This window comes from Lissotriton vulgaris, chromosome 5 (assembly GCF_964263255.1).
Source record: "Lissotriton vulgaris chromosome 5, aLisVul1.2, whole genome shotgun sequence".
Classification (NCBI taxonomy): domain Eukaryota; kingdom Metazoa; phylum Chordata; class Amphibia; order Caudata; family Salamandridae; genus Lissotriton; species Lissotriton vulgaris.
This window is the reverse complement of record NC_141693.1, coordinates 303,053,389-303,069,431: the sequence shown is the minus strand read 5'-3', so window position 1 is coordinate 303,069,431 and position 16,043 is coordinate 303,053,389. Positions and strand designations below refer to the sequence as shown.

Below are 16,043 nucleotides of genomic sequence, written 5' to 3'. Positions count from 1 at the left end.
CTTGTTTTACTGCAGGGATGACAGTTGAGAGCCAGTGTGTGTTCTTTGACTCATATGCTTTGCAGACATGACTTGTCAGTTGCTGATTTTTGACTTTTTTATAGCGTGCTTATAGTTTGGTTGGCTTTGACTGTCATACAGTCAAAGTGCTATTTACTATCCGTTTCTGTGCATTATTTTGCTGTCGTGATTACATACTGTTGTATTTATATATATTTTTTTGTTTTCAAATTAAATACAGTCATCTATATAACATTTCTTAAACATGTAACTAAAATACAGGTTTTATACCAAAAGTACATACCGTGCAATACTTTGCGGAGTATGCTGTTTAAGTTCTGCACCTACAACGCAAGTTTCATCTTCGGACTAGTTTTCATAACTCTGCTAATACAGTGTGTTCAGCAACAGAGATCTGCTCCCTGATCCCATATTATTGTAACCCAAGATGGCACATCCTTATTGGATTGTCTTTCAGGGACGGCTAAGTGCAGCACACAAATTCAACAAAGTAGTACCACACACTTTACCTAACAGCAACTAGACCTCTTGGGTTTGCCTTTACTTGATTATTAATTAAACCTATGTCTAACCAGAATGCACAATACTTCCACTTTTCTGTTTTACCATGTTGAATACATGAGGTGGACATGGTGCCCTCACATTACCAGAGAAGCAACGACCGAAAAGTAAAAAAAAAAAAAAAAGTTACAAAACTTAAAACTATTAGTGCTGGAGGGTGTAAAAGAAGATTGAGCAGCCTTACAGAATTAAAACCAAAATCTTATTGTTAGCTATATTTAGTTCATATTCAACGTGGTTGAACATCGTAGTCACACTTTTTTTACTCCAAATCTAAAAAGCTGCAATCTTAGCTGGAGATGTCTCGTTTAACCTGTGATCTAAGCCATTGTAGATGGACTGTTGTAAGGTTCCAATCCAGTGTACGCAGACTCATGCATTACACATGTTCTTCATGTAGTTGTTTTTGAATTGCAGTCGGTGAAGTAACTGGGGAACTGCAGTTGTGACATAAAGGTTTCTAGGTTTGGTTTGCTGGACATACTTTTTGCTCAACTATAGCCGTAGGGACTGTACCAGCCAGCAAAGCCTGTTTGGGAATATTCCTATTTCTCGTATCCTGGTCCGCTGCTGGTGTTGCTAATTCTTAGTTAAAGTGCCCCCTCAGATAAAAGGCAGTGGGCCTTTTCACCTGTTATGTGATGCAGTATCGGGAACAAGAGAAGGTTTCTTTTGAGTTATCTCAGTAAGTTCTCCCAAGGCAACATAATAAAACAAACATTTAACTGGGATTCTAAGAGACCATGGTATCAGGCAGCCCATGACTCAGAGAGCGGTATTGTGTTTTTTTACTTGGACCCAGTGAACTCCCATATCTTGCTTGAAGCTTAATATTGATAATTGTTCTCCCCTTATCATTGTGCATATTCACTACACAAATAATGATTTAATCAACTCCACTTTAATGTTTTTTGACTAACCACCAAACAAGCGATTTTTTTTTTAGAAAAGTTTAACACATATTTCTTGACATGGTTCTTTAGTATCGTGTGAATTCTACCTTAAAGTTAAGCTGTATAGCATATCGTTTAACCACTTATCCCTTAACTCATGAACCGGAGCAGGTTGTGATACTAGAATACATGCCTAGGGACCACGTCTTCTATCTCCTTGATCAGCAAAACTGACTTGCTTAAATTATGTACTTTTGACCTTGTTTATTGTTAGACAGTGATTTACATTTCTATCTAATCTACATCACACATCTACACCCAACTCCACAGAAGGCTGTGTTTACAACAGCGATGTTTGTACACTGACTAACTATATAGTTCCGAAGAATGCTCCAGTTTGATGGGACTGTTCATTTACTGATGAACTGTCCAAACTGGTTGACCTTGACTTCTCTATCTGATTTGGTAACTTTAGAGACATTCATTCGATTAGATATTTCTCAGTCCTATCAAAAGCACTTGATGTGCTGACTACTGAGACAAGCTATCCGAATCAATGTATGCCCTGGTGGCTGCTTTATCTCCTTCCCACCCCAACCGCCACCTCCAAAGTCGAGATGGATCCCAGGTATTCAAACAGGACAAAGAGGCATGCAAAAAGCCTCATTACGATCCACTAATTTACTGGTCTACAGACTTACACAAGGCACCCAATGACAACACCACCTTTGTTTCTGATAATTGTCTTCCCAATTCAGTGATTGTTTAAAACCCAGGTTATCCAGTGCTCATTCATGTTCTACCATTTATAAATTAAGAATAACCATGGTCTGTGGTTGAACACAAAATTAACTTTCTTAGTCCTTTAAGGGCAATGGGGCCTCCTGGGAGAATAGGGTTTCTTCCATCCCCACGCCAAGGATGCCAAAGGTTTCTAACAATAGAAAGAACATCTGTATATTTTGGGGTCTTCCTTGCTGAAACAAGGTAAAGCCTATGTGATTATGTAGAACTACAATCTTTATCGGTGGCACTATTTCTTTTTATTTTCATTGTTGCTGCTAGGATATGTCAAAGGGGAGGTTTTTGTTTAATGTGGATATTTGTATTAGATTTGATTTGGAGATCACAGGTTTTAGGATAAAGAGGTGTTGCAGAAAGAAGTGCTAGTTAAAGGAAAAGTGCTTTTGGGATTTGATATGCCTTTATGAAGGAGATATGTTGTCCAAAGAAGTGATGCAAAAGGTGCTCCAGGGAATAAAGGTAGTCTGGGAGGGATGCGTTCCAGGGCAGACTGGTATGCCATTCAAAATCAGTAGTACGTTCATGCATGTTGTATATTAAGCCCTCTCTAGTGGTACGGCTCTTTATGATGTAGTGTAGTTTTATGGAGGAGAAGTGCTGCTTACTGGAAAGTCCTTAAAGGCCTATTTAGTAATTGGGCAGTTACATTTTAACATACAGCATAAAAACTGATCAGTCTCTGAAACTAAGGGACTGGAATATTCTCATGCTTCTGGGTTGCCAATAGAGCGCTGAGCAGGCAAAAAAAAAAAGAAAAACTCAGGACATGTTAAGAAGGTATTTATTGTACTTTTGAAGACTGCAATTATGTGGGTTCAAGATCAGGGGGTCTGTGTCACTACTGCTGCGGATGCTTTTTTATGAGAGCAGGACGCACACCTTGTTTTATCAGTCTTTTAACCATATCTAATCCATTAATCCTTGCATGCGTGCAAATTACTGTAGTGCCGTGCCCAAAAGCACTGAGGTACTAATGTCAAAAGAAGTGGGAACGGGACCACACACTCCGTGTGTACGTATTTTTCAAGTTTCTACTGCTCATTGTCGAACTGTTTACACCAATATACATTTTGCATACTCAAAACTTATAAGGCAACATTATCTCATATATGCGATGTTATTACGATCACCTTTTCACCGCATATATGAGATAATGTTGCCTTATAAGTTTTGAGTATGCAAAATGTATATTGGTGTAAACAGTTTGACAATTGTGTCATTTTATTATTTACAGTGACCCCGAAGAAGGGCCTGAAGCCCGAAATGCATTGGGTTATGCGATTTGAATCAACACTGCTTGGAACTGAATTTACGTCTCACTCATGTTCTTGGTAAAAAGTCCTAAGTGACTCCATATGAGCAGTAGAAACTTGAAAAATACGTACACACGGAGTGCGTGGTCCCGTTATTCGAAGGTTGGAGTACTTATGAACAAGGGTTAAGGATTACTTGGATAAAAGTTGAATTAAATATGATTGAAAAGAGACAGCCAAAAGTGGCACTACGCTGTGCAGTTCTGGGGACTGGACACACTCCCACTTCTTTTGACTACTGCAGAGGATACATAGTGAAACCTTTTGATTTGTAAGCATTTTTGAATAGTTTCTTTATAACTTCTAATATACTTTACAGAATGTTTGCAGTGCGGATTCAGCAGCTTTTCAAAGGTATTTTCAATGTAATTTGGTGCTCTGTTAGTAGATCTTCCATTTAATGCTTCGAACCTGAAACGGGTATTATTTACGCCGGTATCCTGGCTAAACTATAGGGCTGTATTCACTAATATAAACATATGGATGAGTAAATCTACATGTGTAAGTTTACTCTTACACTTTTAAGTAACTTTACTACTTTGGACTACTTGCTTTTTACGAGTTTAAATTTACTCAAAACTGTAGACTTTCATATCTCCACCTCCTGAACCAGGTTATCTAAGATCTTCCCATGCTAAACTATCGGGAACATGTAAAACAGTTTATTAAACTTGAAACAAATTAGTACACATATTTTTATGTTAACATTTACTTTTATATTTACTTTAAAGAACAAAATACAAAAGGTTGCAACATTAATAACTTAATTTAAAATGTAATTACTTTGAATATGGTAAATAAAAATTATTTTAAATACAATAAGACCACCTAACTTTTTATTATCTACTAATATTTAAAAAAAAAAGACAGATAGGATTAAAGTAATTTAATTATATATTAATATAAAATAAATTAATTTCTTTAAGCAAAAAAGGAATTTTAAATGTGTAAAAATTTAAATGTTTTCGTTCTATATAAATATAATTTAATTTTATTCCGTTTATTATTATTTCCTATGATGTTTTATTTTAACTCCCAAGCTCCTTTATGTTTTTTAGGAGGGTGTTGCAATATCAGTGGTTGGGCAAGTGTGCTGCTGGACGTACTCCAGATCTGAGCTGGAGCTCATTTGCTACTGTTTTGGGTCCTTTTTTGCTGTAGAAACTTTAGAAGTGCAGTTTGTAAACAAAAGTGAGCTTACTCGTTGTGAATGGGTGCATGCCCCTCCCTAAACCCCTTCTTAACCCTTCCTTGCTTATTTCCCCTTTCTTAGCCACTCCTCTCTGTCCCTCCCACATTTACTACTAAAGTATATATTTATGTGTGCGGGGACCCAGACGGTGCAGAACCTCAGCACGCAGGTTTATGAAAAACATTTTGTAGTAGGTTAGTAGTGCTATTGTAGTACTACTAAATGTACTACAAAAAGCAGCTTGTGAAAAGGAACCAACATATTTGAATGATAAGCTGGTTCAAGTTCTTAACATATTCAGTGACATTGACTTCATAAATTGCCCCTTCCCATACATATTTGTTTTTTCTACGGATGCTCCCACTCTGTTATATCGGGTTCTTTTATATTCACAAAATAATATTACTATGAAAATGTGCTATTCCCGGCCAAAAATCGAATTCTAATCCTTCATCTTGGAAGAGGCGATTAATGTTTTCTGTTTTACTGATACTGGTATGCATTGGATGAGGATGTCTAGTAGTGGATGACTATCTCTAGTACATTTCTTTGCAAACTGGAATTGAAGAAAAAAATGTGGTGTGCAGTGAATGAAAGTGGCCTGAACAAGATGACTGCTGCCCTCTAAACATTTCAAGCTCACCTCCATGAGATCATGATTTGTGATCTGTAATTTTTTTGAAGAGGCAGTGAAGCACCTGCCTTTAGTTAGCAAGGATCGAAAATCTGTCCACTCTGCCAAACACTACTAGACTTATCCGATTAATGGCAAAAGCAGGTTAATATAGGCGTTCTAGCAAATATTTTGTGTTACACAGTTCCTCCTGTTCTTTTAGCATGCTGTGATGATGGGAAAAGGCTGCCATTTAGCTTCTTATGGAGATACAATTTAGAGCATTCTAAGCCTGCCAGGTACAAGCTACAATTCGATCTCCACTTTACCTACCTCTCAACTTTTGAATTTTCTGGAGAGAAATTGCCTGTTTTCTGATTATTCCAGTTTCCGTCTCCTCATATAGATTGATTGTGGTATGGTGAATACTGGTGGAAGTGTGCTTGATCTTTGGATATTCAGGTCCTGTGTCCCTGTTCCAGTTTGATTTGGCTCTATTGTATTCATAACTTATCCTTGCCTCGCTCCAGATTTTCAAAAGTTGCTACAGAAACTTGTGTGAAATAGACTATATTCAGATCAATTTTGGTCTGAATTAATATGACCATGTTTCTGATTACCATGTTAAACTGGAGCAACTGAAAGTCCTTGCATGTCGTCTCTCCCTCTTAATGGAATCCATAATATCTCCGGCACAATCCGGCTTCACCCCCATCGTTCCACAGCTTTCAATCTTCGAACCTTATTCGCTACCCTCCACAGGATAAGTCCTTAGGTGCCAGCAGCTGCGATTTTACTTGATACGGAAAAAGCCTTAGATTCCCTAGAATGGCCCTCCTTTCTGTCCATTATGCAACGCATGGGAATGCCGGCTGGCTTTGTGACCACCACAGCACTACTATACAGCCAGCCCACCGCACGGCTCAGACTGAATGGTAGCCTGTCCGCACCCTTTACCCTATCACGAGGCACAAGGCAGGGCTGCCCACTTTCTCCCTTATTATTTATTTTTGCTACGGGCCTTTTGATTCGACATTTTCAAGAAAAACATCTTCGCAGAGACCTACAATTTAACACAGGTCCATTATTGTTATAGTTATACGCAGGCGATACAATATTATATGTTTGCAAGCCTCGTATCAATTTAGAATCACTCATCCGTGAAATTCTCCGGTTTGGCGCGTATTCCGGTCTAGGCATCAATTGGTAGTCCGTGATTTTTCCCCTCACAACCAGCTCTGAAAAGTGGGAACTGGAGTTCCCTCTGGAGTGGTGCACCGATTCGGTAAAATACTTGGGTGTACACCTACAGCTTGACACGGAACAGATTATTCGCCTCAACTACGGTCAGGTGATACACCCATTAGAGGCACAGATAAACAAATGGCTCAAACTCCTACTCTCCATGGCTGGAAGGGTTGCTCTTATCAAGATGATTGTGCTTCCTAAGTTCCTATGTTTATTTAATAACATCCCGATCCTCCTTCCAAACATTGTTCTTTTTGACTCTTCATTACCATTGAATACGTTTGGTGTGGGGTGATAAGCCGGCCGGGTTCGTTGGCGGGTTATGATGTTACCCTGTGATAGAGGGGGATATGGAGTGCCGGATCAACAGCTGTATCATTTAGTTGCACAGTGCAGTTACGCACAGACATGGTACCACCAAGATGCTAGAATTCTCTATTTACTGCCGGAATCCGATCTAGTCCTCCCTGAAGCATTGGCAGCCGTCTTGCCTAAAGGTCTTCCCATAGACCCCAAAGACATTCAAACTGTATCCACTACCAGCTGGGCATGGGAGAAACTGAGATGGATAACTAATACACCAACTCTTTATGCTTCATCCCTTCCACTCCCAAACGCCAGATGGCTGCAAATTACAGATGAAAAACTCATACAACGTACATGCACTAAATTTAACATTGTTAAGATGGGCGACCTGCTTCCATAGGGCCATGTCTTTGATGCCAATAATGTGACCCGATTCCTTGATGCAACGCTCGTGAACAAGTTTATACTATTGCGAATTCGTTCAGTGTTACGTGCCACTTTCCCTAACTTCCCTCTTGAACCTCCACCCTTCCCCCCGCTCACCATGGTGTTTGGTAGCACTAGGGGTGTACACCTTACCTCCAAGCTCTACAAGGCATATGCTGACATTATCCCACTTAATGATGACAGGATCCGTAGAGAATGGGAGAATGACTTGGGTAATCCAATAACAGATGACCAATGGGCTGCGTGCTGCGCAGTGACGAAGAATGTCTCCCTTGATAGCCTCCACAAATTGATCCACTTCAAATTTCTTCATAGAACATATGCAACACCAGCCAGTCGACAGCTTAGATCCCTCCAAACCACACAGAATAGATCCCGCCAAACCTCACAATTGCCATAGATGCAATGCCCCACATGCAGACATTGCCCACCTTGCATGGACCTGCTCATGCAGCTACACATATTGGGTAGAGATGCATAGGACTATTAGCAGCATGGTTAACTTGCCAATAAATCCCTTGCCCGAGATCGCCCTCCTAGGACAAGTGGTCCAGTTGCCCTTAAAACTTTGTACATTTGTAGCCATGTGTTTGTTGTTAGCCAAAAGAGAAGTCTCCATTCACTAGGACGGAAGGTCGGCCCCCACGGTTAGGGCATGGTTGAGAAGCCTGGCTTCCTGCTTCACGAAAAGTGAATTATATGCGATTAAGATTCCTCCCACCGCTTGACCCAGGGACATATGGGGCCCTTTCCGAACCTACCTTGAATCATGGCAACAAGACCCCCCCTCACACAACAGGAACAGCGCATTGTTCCCACCGGAGTGGGGTAGATAACTCCAGCAAATGTACAGAAGGCCAGTCTGTTACCCTCTTGGTCATTTATTCCGCCTCATGTAATGCACCATAACAAGAGACACCAACATATTTTGTAGTAACTGTATAATTGGGGCAACTGCGTGAATCTCGAGATTTGTCACTGTGTATTTTGAAAAAGAATTGTATTCTAAGCCTAATATGGATGTGTTCCCGACTGGGTCAACTTAAGCATGTACAACCATCATCAGTATTCATTTACAATGACTGCACTCATACAAGTGTATCATATTATTCTATTTCAAAATGGAAAATAAAGTTTGCAAAAAAAACAAAAAACTGGAGCAACTGATTGTTAACTGACAAATATATTGCAAGGTTGCATGCCTTCCATTTCTGGTCTAGTTCTCTCTTAGCCATTAAGACTTCTTTGCATACATCAAAACCACCAATTTTCTACTTTGGGAGAGATCCATTCCAAGTTCATTAGCTTGTACTTGCGAGTAGTGGAAGCTAAATGATGGAACTTGATTACTTATAAACAAAGATCTTAGCTGTATGCTTCAGAAGTGTGGCTCTGTTCTTGGGATAGTTGTGGTGAACTGACCTATCATTATGTATTTTATTGGCAATATTTTATCATTGATAATAAGTGCTGGAACAAAAAAACTTGGTGCTACTTTTTAATGCATACATTTCCTTTGTTTTCTCAGGTGGACAAAGGTTGCTGTAATAATGTCTTGCTTTTAAAATATCTGTTCATGATCTTAGTATTCTTGTCTCACTATCTAGAAAGACAGTTGTTCATGTATTGCTTACCTCCTGATTGAAATATGCAATTGCCTATATTTTAGTCTTCTTGAATTTCTTTTGACAAGGCTCAAATCATTCAGAATAACATGAGTGAAACTTTATGGCTAGCTGTTATAAATCGGGTTGCTACTTCCATTCTGACAGTTTACCCTCTTTTCCTTTAAGCCGATTTTGTCCCTTCCATTCATCCCAGATGTTCCATTGTCCCTCTCTGACTCTTTTTGAGTTTCTAAATTTTTCTGTGTTCACACCTGTGACGGCGCCTTCTTGCTTGTCACCACGAACATTTGGGTCTCCTGGCCCATTGCTCTTGGGCTCACACATAGTTACTCCTCTTTTGGGAAGCAATTACACTGTTAGCTGGTGACTTCTGTCACTCTAGCTTGCCCAATATTGATTTGTTTTCCTGCCTTTCTGACACTGGGAAACCATTGGGTTTTTGTGCATGCTTTGTTAATGCACCATCGGTCATTCACGGATTCCTTGTCTTGGAGATGATTTCTAATGTTTTGGGCATTTACTTTCTCTTGCTCCTAAGCGCTCTGGTTGTAGTTCTATTTGAAATGTAAATGTTCAGCATTATTTTTGGTTTGTCTATTTTTGTCTCTTTATTGTTTTCCAGACTTATATTGTTTTAATGAGTCAATAAAATGTTTGCTTGAGTACATGGTGGGCTTAGCGATGTTAAATGATTGAATCGATATGTGAATAAGAGTCATGTGACGTTATTTGCAGTTTACACATATATAAGTAAACAGCCATACATTTCTGGTTTGGAAGTACAAATTTGTTTGTTTAAGATTGTGGCATTCACTTTTACAGCATAACTTATCGAAATTAATGTACTGGCCTGCTCATGGTTACACCCCGTATGTGCACGAGGTGTTAAATACATAACATTGATAAATCTTCATTACCTTGTTTAAAACTACCCATATGGATGGAAAATTTAGATTTTTCACAGCCTGCTGGGCAGAAAATCTGGATTTTGTTATTGAAGCCCCTCCCCTCCGCAGCTCGCTCGTGAAGGCGCACCGCGGAGGGGAGAAGATTAGATTTTAGGCCGAGAAAGACGAGGCAAGCGTGTGGGAGCCTCCGGGAGCCGCAAAGGGAGGTGAGGCGAGTCGTGCGCCGGGCTTGTACTGTGCCCGTAGGCAGAGGCGCGGTCGTTAGGAAAAGTACACTCACGTTTAAAAGATGCGAACAGAGAAAGGGGGCATAAAGCTTGCACACAATACGCTTAGGATGAAAAGCGTAAGCGAAAAAGCAGCAGAGTGTCTTGAGCAATTACATTTGGGGACAGATAGTATAAGGTGTATTAAAAAGCACATAGATAAAACCATGATACATAAAAAGCGATTAAAATGCATAGTAAGCATCACAGCAAGAAATAAGTAATAGAAGAGCGCATGATAGGGTCAAGTGGACCCAAACAAGCCACATCAGTCTTAAAAACAAATAGGCACACACATCAGTAAGCACGAGTGAAGGGAGGTACTTATCTGTATGAGCAGCAGCAACAAAGAAGGATGATGGCTGTGTGTTCATGAGCTATATACATCTTCTAGAATGTTCATATCTTCTATGTTCTCTCGTTTTTACTGCAGAGCTGTGGCAATAAAGGAGAAATTGCATAATGTTGGCCTCCGTGTCATGCCATAAAATTGAGAAATGTAGACAACAGAGGAATGAAATAACAAGCATTTACAATGCAATGGTCTCGGCATTATTGAAGGTAGAGCTATTGGCATTGCTCATGACATTTTTTTTTTTTAAAACAAATAAAATGGTATTGTCATTTACAATGGCAATAGGTGAGCATTAGAGAGTAGTAAAGAGTATTCGCGGAAACAGACCCACACAGACAGCCACACACAGAGCCCCACACACACACACACACACAGCGAGCCCGACACACACACACACACCCACACAGCGAGCCCACACGCACACACCGAGCCCCCCCCCCACACACACACACACACACACACACACACACAGAGCCCCACACACACACAGAACCCCACACACACAGAGAGCCCCCCACACACACACACAGAGCCCCCCACACACACAGAGAGCCCCACTCACACACACACACACACAGAGCCCCCCCACACACAGAGAGCCCCCCCACACACAGAGCCCCCCCACACACACAGAGCCCCCCCACACACACAGAGCCTCCCACACACATACAGCCCCCCCACACACATACAGCCCCCCACACACACACAGCCCCACACACACACACAGAGCCCCACACACACACCCACAGAGCCCCCCCCCACTCACACGCGCACACCCACACACACACACAGCGAGCCCCACACCCACACAGCGAGCCCCCCCACACACACACAGAGCCCCCCACACACACAGAACCCCACACACACAGAGCCCCCCCCCACACACACACACACAGAGCCCCCCACACACACACAGAGCCACACACACACACAGAGCCCCCCACACACAGAGAGCCCCCCACACACACAGAGAGCCCCCCCCCACACACACAGAGCCCCCCACACACACAGGCCCCCCACACACATACAGCCCCCCCCCACACACACAGAGCCCCCCACACACACAGAGCCCCCCACACACAGAGCCCCACACACACACACAGAGCCCCAAACACACACCCACAGAGCCCCACACACACACAGAGCCCCCCACACACACACAGAGCCCCCCACACACACACAGAGCACCCCCCACACACACACAGAGCACCCCCACACACGCACAGAGCCCCCCCACACACACACAGAGCCCCCCCACACACACACAGAGCCCCCCCACACACACACAGAGCCCCCCCACACACAGAGAGCCCCACACACACAGAGAGCCCCCCACACACAGAGCCCCACACACACACCCACAGAGCCCCACACCCACCCACAGAGCCCCACACACACCCACAGAGCCCCACACACACACACAGCGAGCCACGCACAACAACAGCGAGCCACACACACACACACAGCGAGCCCCACACACAGAGCCCCCCCCCACACACACACACGCACACACAGAGCCACACACACAGAGCCCCACACACACACAGAGCCCCACACAGAGAGCCCCACACACACACACCCACCCACAGAGCCCCACACCCACCCACAGAGCCCCACACCCACCCACAGAGCCCCACACACACCCACAGAGCCCCCACCACACACACACAGAGCCCCCACCACACACACAGAGCCCCCCCACACACCCAGCGAGCCACGCACACACACAGCGAGCCACACACACACCCAGCGAGCCAAACACACACACACACAGCGAGCCACACACACAGCGAGCCACACACACACAGAGCCCCACACACACACACACACACACACACAGACAGGAGGCATGAGGGCACAGACAGGAAGCCTGAGGGCACAGACAGGAAGCCTGAGGGCACAGACAGAAGCAGGAGGGCACAGACAGGGGGCATGAGGGCACAGACAGCGGGCATGAGGGCACAGACAGCGGGCATGAGGGCACAGACAGCACGTATGAGGAGGCATGCATGAGAACCCAAAGTCTGGAGTCCGGAACGAGCAGGCAGGACACGTACACAAAACACACTGCCAAAGAGGAGAGAGTTAAAAGGAAGCAAGTCAGAGGAGGGTTTACACTTACAGGTAGACAACAGGGAAGAGGTGACAGGACAGACAGCGAGCCACAGGACGGACAAGCAGCAAACACCAGGAAAGACTGAAGAAGAGGAGGCAGGGTGCCCGCTCCCCAGAAGCACCTACAGGGGTCGTGCCAGGACACACACACCAGCAGGGGCATCGGCGGGACACAAGGCCGGGCAGAGCAGGGCATACACTCGGGCAGGTGCAGCGGGACCCCCTCCCAGACAGTGGTAGCTCAGCCATCCGCAGTACACGCCAAGGCAGGAGCGGTAGATCACACAGTCAGGACGCCCCGGCCGGGCACGCCGGGAATGGGTGACTTGCCGGGGGCTTGCACGTCGGCGCACACGTTGTTCCCCGGCCTCTGTATGAGCTCCTGCAGGGCTCTCTTGTTCCTCTCCTCTGCCATGGTGCCCGCGGGCGGCTGAGGGTGCCCCGCTCCCCTCTCCGGTGCCTCCTACCTCCCAGCGGACTCTGGGCGCAGGGGCTGAGGGCAGGCGGCGGGCTTCTCTCTCATCGTGGTATTACCTGGCCACAGGACGGACAAGCAGCAAACACTAGGAAAGACGGAAGAAGAGGAGGCAGGGTGCCCGCTCCCCAGAAGCACCCACAGGGGTCGTGCCAGGACACACACACCAGCAGGGGCATCGGCAGGACACAAGGCCTGGCAGAGCAGGGCACACACCCGGGCAGGTGCAGTGGGACCCCCCCCCCCTGACAGTGCCAGCTCAGCCATCCGCAGGACACGCCCAGGCAGGAGCAGCAGATCACAGAGTCAGGTCGCCCCGGCCGGGCACGCCGAGAGTGGGTGACTTACCCGTGGGCTTGGCAGTCGGCGCACACGTTGTTCCCCGGCTTCTGGATGAGCTCCTGCAGGGCTCTCTTGTTCCTCTTCTCTGCCATGGTGCCCGCGGGCGGCTGGAGGTGCCCCGCTCCCCTCTCCGGTGTCTCCTACCTCCCGGCGGACTCTGGGCACAGGGGTTGAGGGCAGGCGGCGGGCTCCTCTCTCACCGCGGCATTACCTGCAGCTCCGGAGTGTATCCCAGCTGGAGCCCTCCTCCTCAGCCATTCAAAGTGCAGCTCACTGCTCAAGAGCGCCGGCTCTGCTCTGGTTCCGTTAGGCCTTTACTTCAGCAGCCCGTCTTCCAATGTGTCAGGAACGCACTTTTAATAACGTACGGGTAGTTTCTTGGGCCACACAGACGCAAATGTGCAGCGTAATGTTGCAATTTACACATGTAATAGCACGGAAGGAAAAAGGACACGCGAACCAGGAAACCAGGGGGGAAAAATGGTTGCCGCAAAGCTCCGAAATTTTCGGAATCCGGGGCATGTTTTTTGGTGAGTGACGGATGACGTCACAGATATTAAGAACCTAAAAAACACGCCCCGAATACGAAAAAGACTGGGCTTAAAGGGAGTGACGCCCCTCTCCTCCAATGGCTGGCCAGCATTTACGAGGCCAGCCAATGGAGAAGAGGGGCAGGTTCAAGCCCCCTAACCTAAAAACATTAAATCTTCGGACCGAACTGCGCAAGCGCAGCCTACGGTCCTCGACCTAAAAAAGGAGAGGAGAGAGTGAAAGGAAGCAGAAGAAAGAAACAAGTGACAATATGGCAGAAAAGGATACAAATGAAAGAGACCGGAGATGAGGACGAGAATAAATAAATAAATGTTGGTAACAGCAATAATTATACTAGAACTCATTGGCAGCGTATAAGAGAGCTTCGCCTTTGTTATTTTTCATGGTGTTTATAGAGCTCCAACGATTGAGTACAAACTTGTATCATAAAAAGTCAACAGAACTAATACAGCTGTAGAGGGATTTATTCATGGCTATCCGGTGTGATCCAATGCCTTTGCCCAGAGAAAAACCTCTGTCAGGCATTAGAATGTTAGAATGTTATTTACAGTTTGCTAAGAAAATGGTGGAGCTGCAAAGGCCCTTGCAAAAGGAGCTATGTTTGACCATTCAGTAGAACGTCGGTGTGCTTTTTACAAAGTGAATCATAGTGTCATAAGGTCATATACATTTTTTTCTAGTCAGTGGTTTGTGCTGGGGCCAAAATTACAGCAGATGCCTGCCAGTATGGTTTAAGTATAATTTTATCTCCGATTCTGGAAAGGACAGAAACTGTGGTAGGTTTTGCCACAAGATTACTCCTGGTTCCAGAAGCCATGTATTTATTTGAGAAGCTTTGTCCCTCTGTTAAGCCGTAGATAATTTTTCAACATTAAGGTGGGGGATGCACTTTAAAATAGGAACAGACAAATAAAAACTGTGCTATAGTAGCGGTTCTTAACTTTTTGACTTTTGTGAACTTTCGCCGAATCATTACTGGAAGCCTGGGTCCCCGCCCAAGTAATTTTTATGATTGGAACCTCAAAACAATAGACAAGAAAATACAGACATAAGTATACATCAAACAAATACACAAATTATATATATTTTTTGATTTACAAACAATATGTATGCGAAAATTAAAATTTCAAATTTAGAGGGAAGGTTTGGAGCAATTCAAAATGTAGTTTAATTTCTAAAAAACTAAGCGATATGCTAGAGTTTAGCAGATCACATAGGGCCAGATGTACGAAAGCTTTTTGCATTTCTTAATGGTCTGAATTGCAATTTCGGTCTGTTAAGAAATGCAAAACATTCTTTTCATATGTACAAAGGCCAAAAACAAGTCGCAATTTGCAATTTCTACCCAAAATCAATCACAAGTTTCGACCGCGATTTAGGAAACGCAAATAAGGAATACCTATTTGCAATTCCTAAAGCACATGTACAAAGCATTTCCTAAATGTGAATTAGGCATTTAGGAAATGCTGTTACCATCGACTCAAAGTCAATGGTAACCATGTGGAAAAAAAATGCATTTAAAAATGCTTTTTTTTAATGTGACATGAAGCACACATTTGCTCCTAGGGCATATGTGCACTTACATGTGCACTACGAATTTCAGGGTGCCTCCAGGGGAGCCTTAAGGCCAGAGGCACCCTTGGGTTTGGATTTCCTACATTTGCGATTTCCTATTAGGAAATCGCAATTTAGGAACTGCAAACCATTCCCCATTTGGTTCACAGGTTGGAATGCAATAGCATTTCCTATTTGCAGTTTCCTAATAGCGAATCCTACTGTGTAGGAATCGCTATTAGGAAATCTCAAATTGTATACATATAATTTTTCATTTCCTAAATAGCGATTCCTACCGAATAGCAATTTACAAAATGCAAAATAAGAATTTCATACATGTGGCCCTTAGCCTATTTTTGCTCCTAATGCATTCTCTTTATGTTGGCACATGCTAGTTCTGCTTCATTTGAGGCAACCAATCATCTATACTGGAGTCCCTTACTGAATTTG

General features: G+C 44.0%; 1 protein-coding gene across 3 annotated transcripts in view; it reads left to right on the top strand.

Moving 5' to 3' along the window:
• NADK (NAD kinase) overlaps window positions 1-16,043 on the top strand; it is a 408,294-nt gene that overhangs the window by 332,612 nt on the left and 59,639 nt on the right. The window lies entirely within an intron of this gene.